At 42.4% G+C, this 8813-nt stretch overlaps 1 pseudogene; it reads left to right on the forward strand.

Moving 5' to 3' along the window:
• The first annotated feature begins 286 nt into the window (after window positions 1–286).
• LOC136507587 (uncharacterized) lies at window positions 287–3348 on the forward strand (annotated as a pseudogene).
• The last annotated feature ends 5465 nt before the right edge of the window (window positions 3349–8813 follow it).

The following is an 8813-nucleotide window of genomic DNA, read 5'->3' on the forward strand; positions in this document are numbered from 1 at the left end:
GTGCGTTTGAGCTCTGATTTGTGTTTCGTTTTTTGCATTGGCTTTCCACCATTCAAGGAACCTTTCTAGGTACTCTCGTCACCGGTTGGCTTGAGTATTTTAGATTCGAGAATGTTTGTCGTGTGTTTTATTCTTGGTGGTGAATTCGGAACCGCAGCTGAATATTTCGAAATAAATTTTAGGCTCCCACTCACCCCCTTTGGTCGTCATTTTCGGTCCTTCAATTGGTATCGGAGCCGGTTAAGGATCATTCCACCTTAATCGGTCCGTGATCCACGAAGACGACATGGAGCGCGGTTCCGGTAAACCGCTGTTCTTCGATGGAACAAACTACCTTTACTGGAAGATTCGCATGTCTGCGCATCTTCAGGGCATAGACTGGCGGGTCTGGGAGATTTATGAGGATGCTAATTACGTTGTGCTACCTTAATCGGTCCGTGATCCACGAAGGCGATATGGGGCGCGGATCCGGCAAGCTACCATTCTTCGATGGAACAAACTACCCTTACTAGAAGATTCACATGTCTGCGCATCTTCAGGGCATAGACCGACGGGTCTAGGAGATTTGTGAGGATGCTAATTACGTTGTGCTTGGGGCTCGTATCAATCAGGAGCAGATTGACCAGCACAATGCTAATAGCAGGGCTCGTAGTGTTCTATTTTCGAGTCTTTGGCTTTTGGAGTTTGAGTGGGTTCTGATCTCACTACTGCTCAAGAGATCTGGATGAAGCTTCAGAGCTATCACGAGGGAACCACACAGGTCAAAACCAGACTCTTTAGACGTACAAACGTGAGTATGAGAACTTTGCTCAGTTGGATGGAGAGTCTATCGATGCTATGTTATCTCTCTTCTAGACGATTGTGAACAAGATGCGGGCAAATAAGCCGTAGCTACCTTATGATGATCATGAGAGAGCTCTTAAGTTACTATACACCCTAGATCGGAAGGTTTGGGATGCTAAGGTGTCCGCTATCATTGAGTCTGCTAACTACAACACCCTCATTGTGGATGAGCATTTCAGTAAGCTCAAGTCCACCGAGATCGACTACCAGACTCAAGCCAAAATCAAAAATCCATCTGCACCGACCATGGCTTTAGTCTCAGGTAATGGTTCAAGTTCTTCGGCTAACCCTTCATAGATTTCATTTTCCTTATCATCTTTGGTGTCTGTCACAGAGGAGCAGATGGAGGCACCTAGGGATGATGAGCTGGCACTGATCATCAACCGGTTCTCATGGTTTCACAACAACCACATGAACCGCCGGCATGGTGATCAAAAGGTGGGCTGCTACGGCTGTGGAGACCCCGATCACTTCATCGCCCACTGCCCTAAGAACACCTCCGACAAATATGACACCAGCAAGCGCAAGGACAAGCACGAGTACACCTCCGGCAAGCACAAGTCAAAGGGAGGATTCGACAAGGAGGCGCTCAAGCAGAAGTACCTCAAGAAGGCCAAGGCCCAGTAGCAGACCTTCCTCGCCTCCCTCAGCGACCTCGACAACGACACCAACGACGACCACTCTTACTATCCTTCGAGCGATGAGAAGTCCAAGGGAAAGCTTGAGGACAAGCTGACCGGGCTCTGCTTCGTCGTCGACTCCACCCACGGAGGATTCTGCACCATGACAGTCGATGACGAGGTGAAGGCCAGCAAGGATGAGGTTCCCATCGACGACGACACTTTTGAGGTAACCCCATCCATTGACGATCTTGCTGCTGTGCTTGAAACCATGAATGACACCTTGCTTAGTCAAGATAAGCCGCTTAAACGTGTTGCCCGTAAAAGGAAAGAATATAAGGACAAGCTCGAAATTGCACCGAGGGAGCTTGAGGCTACTAAGAAGTGTGCTATGATAGTGTCTGACGAGGTCGAGTGCGATGAGTGTGCTATTCACATGTCTAATCTTGCTTCCTAGCAGTCCAAGTATGCTTCTTTGCTTGATGAGAACGATGAGTTGAAGTCTAGGTCTAGCTTGTTGGGTGCGTGCAAGTCCTGCTCGGGCTTGCAATCTGAGCTGACAAAGAAGGTTGCTAGGATCTCTTTGCTTGAGAAGGCTAGTTCAGAGAGAACTGCTGCTAGGTGTGCACGCTATGAGGGTTTGGAGCTGGAGCTTGAGTCCTGCAGGCGCGGCAAGATGAGAACCAAGAAAGACAACATAAACCTTCGGTCCATCTTGAGCTGGGTGTCTTGCAGTGAGCCACAGTTGGACATGACGATGAGCCAGTTCAGGCGGGGAACTAGTGCATCGAGTGTAGGCTTTGCTTTAGGTGGGAAGGGTGAAAATCTCTATAGCAAGGTTAGAGAGTACAGTGGCTTGAAACCAAGTGAGAAACCTACTACTACTCCCAAATTGATCAAGATCACTCCACCTGAGCTCACTTTGCCTATCACCAAAGATGGAGCGTTTGAAGAACCTCCAAAAGCTCCACCTCAGAAACAAGTCTGAGTTCCAAAACCTAAATATCTCAAGAACCCACTTGATACTCTACCAAACATCTCTGAGGATCCCCTTCCTAAAGCCAAACAGCCACCAAGAGTGAACCATAACCACAAGAGAGTGAACCAACAACCACCAAGAGAGAGGTGAGGTATCACTGTGACTACTGCCATAGGGATGTTCACCTTGCTGAGTTCTGCTTTAGGAGAAAGAGAGGTGAGCGATGAGAGTACGAGTCGAACAACCGGAACATATACCGCACACCCCATGGCGTACATGTGCCGCCTGTTCAGAGGCGTAGTGCTAGGCCTAGAGGTGCAATGCCTCAAGGTGCTAGGCCTCAGGTTGCGAGACCACATGGTGGTTGTGCCCGCCGAGGTTCAGGTCGTTGTCAATATGACTTTGACCCCCCATGGCGGTGGCTTTTAGTTTTCAGTCCCACAGCTCTAGCGGACCACATTTTCCCCCACATGGTGATTGCTTCCCTCAAATGGGACATGATATGTTTGGTGTTTTTTCTAACACTTTTCTATGGCAAATGAGCCAACACTAGTATCCTTCATAGTTTACTAACCCCAGTGTTGCGCCATTTGCTCATCCCATGCATTTCTATTGATGCAGGACAGAGGCCTAGAGAACACGTGGCTCATTGATTCTAGTTGTTCGTGCCACATGATCGGAAATTCAAAATGGTTCTCCAGCCTCGACCCCGTGCAATGCAAGGAGTACATCACATTTGGGGACAGTAGCAAAGGTAAGGTTGTGTCTCGTGGGACCATTCGGGTCAATGAAAGTTTTGTTCAGTAGGATGTTGCTTTGGTTTTGAATTTGCATTTCAATTTGCTTTCAGTTTCGCAACTCCTTCAGGATGGCTTTGAAGTTCGTTTTAAGACCAGCTTCTCTTGAGTTCTTGATTCTCAGGAAAATCTTGTTTGTCAGATTGTTCCTTTTGGCCGTGTCTTTCGAGCTAATTGTTCAGGTGAATTTCTGGTCCAAGCTGCTTGAATTTCTGGCTCGAATTTCCAGCTCGCTATTTTGTCTGCCGTTTGAGCTCCAATTCGCGTTCTGTTTTTTGCGTTGGCTTTCTACCATTCCAAGGAACCTTTCTAGGTACTCTCATCACCAGTTGGCTTGAGTATCTTAGATTCAGGAACATTTGTCGTGTTTTGGTTCTTGGTGGTAAATTCGGGACAACGACTGAATATTTCGAAAGAAATTTTAGGCTCCCATTCAACCCCCGCCCCTCTGGTCGCTGTTTTTGGTCTTTCAATTAGTATCAGAGCCAGTTAAGGATCATTCCACCATAATTGGTCTATGATCCACGAAGGCGACACGGAGCGCGGTTCTGGCAAGCCGCCGTTCTTCGATGGAACAAACTACCCTTACTGGAAGATTCGCATGTTTGCGCATCTTCAGGGCATAGACTGGTATACTCAGATGTGAACACCAAGCATTGATCACCTCTACTGCTGATGTTAAGGTCTTTCTGTAGTAACCCAAGAAACCAGTACCAAGTTTCATAAGTCTCTGTTGGCACTGCTGCCGATGTCACTGGATACATTTGATTGGTGGCATCTCTTCCAATTGCACATAGTAAGTTACCATTGTTAGCACGTTTGATCCAGCAACCATCCAAGCAATCATCTTTCTACAGCCTGCCAGAAAACTGTTCTTGCATCCATCAAAACCTCTCAAACACTTTCTTGTCCTCAACATCTAGATCAAGACAAACAACTACAGTGCTTCTAGGGTTGCTTCTCATTAGTTCGAATTGGTAGCCATACACCCTGCTATTTCTCCCTTCATAGAATCTAGAGATTGCTGGAGTACTATGGCTTTGGCTCTCTTGCACTTTGAAAGGGAAACATCAACAAGGAAGTCCCTGAGGACTGCATTCTTGATAAGACCCATCTTCCAAGTGGGGCTATCCTTGATCTCCTAGTGATAGTGCTTAACTATTAATGTCGAGGTTACAAGCTTGTTATCCCTCCTTGATGGACAACAGTGGACACATCGTCAAACCTTACAACCTTGCACCATTCAGACCTCCTTGTAACGGACACATATATCAACCAATTACAACCTGGCCAAGTACACTACTATAGAAAATTAAACCTAGCTTATTAAAATAGTGCGACAGAATTATTTTTTAGCTAAATATTTAACTAGTTGTTAGTGAACTCCAATAAATTTAAATTAGTTTTTAGTATAACTAGTAACTGGCCTTCATTGGTCCAGAGAGACCGGTAAAGGACTCCAGACATGGAGCATCTAGTTAGGACCGGATACAGATACAATCTCTTTTACTGATAAGCCGGCCTCACGTGAAACAAGGTCCTTTGATCTAGGAGTACAGGCCACTCGAAAATCGAAACTTGGCAACTGTGGCACTACGGCATCTGCGCGCCATCTGGAAACTAATAAATAGTCTCTGTTGCATACGGCGTGCACATGACATGAATGAGGCCGGGTACCCACTAGACAATTTTCCAGCTCTATCTTCATCTTCCACTCGGTCACTTGGCACTAGTTAATTAAGCTCGTTTTCAGCCTGTCACTAATAAAAAGAGAGTGAACCTGCAAAAGAAAAATGTCAAGTCACAATATGAATTTTTTTTCAGCCTGTCACTAAAATCGCAATATGATTTTTTTTTTCAGGCAGGAGAAGGTTTTGGCACTCTCTTATTTTACTACACATAATTTTTTGAAGTAAAGTTGATGTTCGTTACATTTGTATTTGAAATAGTTACGTATAATTTGATTTGTAAAATAACTGTATATATAGGGTATTTTGCAACAGTTACTTATAATTATATTTTGAAATAGTTATATTTGTTTGTGAAATAATTACTTCCATTTGAGGTAAGTTAGCATCAAGTCTATATGAATATAGGATATACACTAGTGCACACTACATTTGTACCGCCAACACTTTTTGAATTTTCATTAGCGTTTTTGTAAATCGTTAGTGTGAAAGACCTGTGAAAATGATAGAACTATCCATGTAAATGATTTAAATGGGTGATATGCTTACACAACCTACTAGTGTAAATGTTATTTCAGAACTTATAAGTCGAGCAAAAAATAGAATTTTTTTTAATTTGGTGATGACGACGATGATGATGACCATGCCACTGCTGCCGACATTGAGGCTAAGAATGAGGACACCGACGACGACAATGATGGGCCTTCTCACAAGAAGCCGACCAAGGATGATCCTCGCTCTGATAGTGTGGACTTCCCAAAGATTAAGTAGTTTAGATTTATTGGTTTAGGTCTCTAATGTATCAGGCGTAAGGCTGGATAACGAGTTGGTTCGGCTCGGCTCGTTCTGGCTCGTTAAGATAACGAGCTAGCTCGGCTCGGCTCGTTATCCTAACGAGCCAGAAAGCCAGCTCGGCTCGGCTTGTTAAAAGCTCGAGCTGGCTCGTTAAGCTCGCGGACCAGGTATAAAAAATACACAAAATATAATATTTGCATTTATCTAAAGTTTGAGAATAATAATAATATAAAAGAAATGCATCTAGACCAGTTACCAGTCAATTTATAGGGTCTAGACCAGTTACCAGTCAATTATAAAGTGCAAGACATGAAGTAATATAAAAACTAATATAAGTTTTGATACTTTTTTTCCTGGAAGCTTGGCTCGTTTAGCTCGCGAGCGGCTCGCGAGTGGCTCGTTATAGCCAACGAGCTAAAATCTTGGCTCGGCTCGGCTCGGCTCGTTATTGTAACAAGCCGAGCCGAGCCGAGTCAAGCCAGCCACGAGCCAAGCGAGCTAACGAGCTTCGAGTTTTTCGTTCAGCCTTAATCAAGTGGAGTACAATAATGTACTCAAATGTACCTTTATTTTAGTGAATGATGAATAAGAAATAAATTTGATTGTTTCCTAAAATTTTAATGAAGGATGAATGTACCCAAATAGCGTGTTTGCGACTTAGTTGGTGAACCGCTAAAAACCACCATATGATATGGTTATGTTAGCATGGCACAGGTCCGGTTAATACGGACACCGTTAAACTTATCCCTGACCATCCGCCCTCCTTATCGATAAAATCTTGACCGTCCATACGTGTCGCTTATACCAGAATCACCTAGCCGTTTCCCGAACTCCCTTCAGCCCCTGTCGGCAGTGGTTCCTCCCACAAGAAAACCCCACTACGAAGCACTTAGTTCTCCCCACTCGATGGTTCCCCTTCATTGAATCCTAGTGTTAGATGTTTGCATTTGCTTCCAATTGATTTTGGTAATTAGGGCACAATTAAATGCTGAGCACAATAGATGATATCTTCCTTTTTGTCATGTTTGAACTCTTATTTTGCTTGAAATCTTAATTGATGTGCCTCCTAAGATTGTTCTATGTTTTTGTATTGATCGTGGGGCACATGTACTCTATGTCAGCACAAACGACCAAGATGGCCCTTCTTCTCGGCCGGATAATACAAAAAACCGACGGTGACAGTCGACCTCCTTATTGGTGGGATAGGGAGGGTTTTTTCATGATCGGTTGGCGGGATTGAAATAGCGGGGACAAAGACCTGGTGCGACCGCAGTAGTTGGAGTGGGCAAGATTGAACCTAGAGTGCTCGATGGCTGGTTCTAGCTCCAACTCGTCGCCGTGGTCCACATCATCTGGGTCTGACTTTGTGAGAAGGACACTCTCTTCCAGCATTGCAAGATACAACTATCCCGTACTGTGACGGCCCATTTGCATACTAGCCAAAAATTGTGTGCCCTTGCCGCTTGAATGCAGCTCGGTGGATTTCTTGGGGTGATGGGAACCCAGGTTGTCACTACCACAGATGCTACAGAGCACAGGTAACACGATTTATTTCTTGTTTGTTCAGTTGGCATGGAATGTTGAAAGTGCGCTCTAATTATGCTTATTTGTTTTCTCATAGAACAATTTAGATTGCGGCTTCTATAAGTGGTTCGATCCTGCACATGGAACATTTTTAACACTTTGCTGAAAGATTTACTTGATGCGATATGGGAGCTGAAGGAGAATGGGAATGTTATAACAAAGAAAGAGTTCCAATCTGCAGCATTCGACAAGGACATGCAGGAGGTCAAATAATAGATGGCAGAGATTGAAGAAACGACAAGGACATGCAGAACTAGTTTGTAGCAACCACGCCTTTTTTTTTTTAGGGGCGGCTCACTCTGCAGCCGCCCCTATAGTGCCCCCGTCGGGGTCCCACGAGTCCGGCCGCTCCTACAAATGGCATGGTAGGGGCTGGTGATACGAGCCGCCCCTACAAATAGGTCAATTTGTAGGGCCGGCTCACTCACCAGCCGCACCTATAAATTAAATTTGTAGGGACGGCTCAATCACCAGCATCCCCTACAAATAATTTCGTAATTTTCCAAATATTGGTTTTGCATATTTTTATAAATGTATAAATATATTAAAAACAATTTGCCATATTTGCCCGTACACATAAAAAACAACTTGCTGATATCTATCTATATATATATATATATATATATATATATATATATATATATATATATATAATGATATATTTTATTTTTAAAAAAATTATATTTAAAATTGAAAATTTAAATTTGTGAACTTCGAATTGAATTTTAAGATAGAAAATGACCTAAAATGAAAATGTTGTAAACATCAAAGTTGTAAAACTCATCAAGATTTATAACTTTCATTTTGGTCATCTTTTCATGTGACTTAGTTTGAAAAGTTCAAATTTTGAATTTCATAAAATGACAACTTTAAACAACATTTTCAAAGAGTAAATGATTTTAGCTAGAAAAGTCATGAATATAAAAGTTGTATAACTCATCAAGATTTAAAACTTCTATTTTGATCATTTGTTCATCCGACAAATTGATAAGAACAATGTTTACAAATTTTACATATTTCTCATATGGTTTCATAAACTAGATGAGAGATACGTAAGTTTTATGAACAATGTTACTGTCACTTTGTCGGATGAAAAAATAACCAAAATAAAAGTTGTAGGTCGTGATGAGTTCTACAACTTTTATGTTCATAACTTTTTGAGTTCAAATCATTTGGTGTCTCAAAATTTTGTTTGAATGTATTATTTATTGAAATTCAAATTTTGAATTGTTCAAATTTAGTCACATGAAAATATGACCAAAACAAAAGTTGTAGAGATTGATGAGTTATACAACTTTTATGTTCATAACTTTTTCATTTGAAACCATATGCTCCTTCAATATGTTGTTCCACGTTTCCATATTTTTGAAATTCAAAATTTAATTTTTTTCAAACAAAGTCACATGAGAAGATGACCACAATAATTTGATAGAGCATGATTTTAGATTTTTTGGAATGTGACATTGGTAATGTTATCGGACTTGTAGAATGATCGGACTTGTGAATT

The sequence above is a fragment of the Miscanthus floridulus genome, chromosome 15, assembly GCF_019320115.1.
Source record: "Miscanthus floridulus cultivar M001 chromosome 15, ASM1932011v1, whole genome shotgun sequence".
In the NCBI taxonomy this organism is placed as follows: Eukaryota; Viridiplantae; Streptophyta; class Magnoliopsida; order Poales; family Poaceae; genus Miscanthus; species Miscanthus floridulus.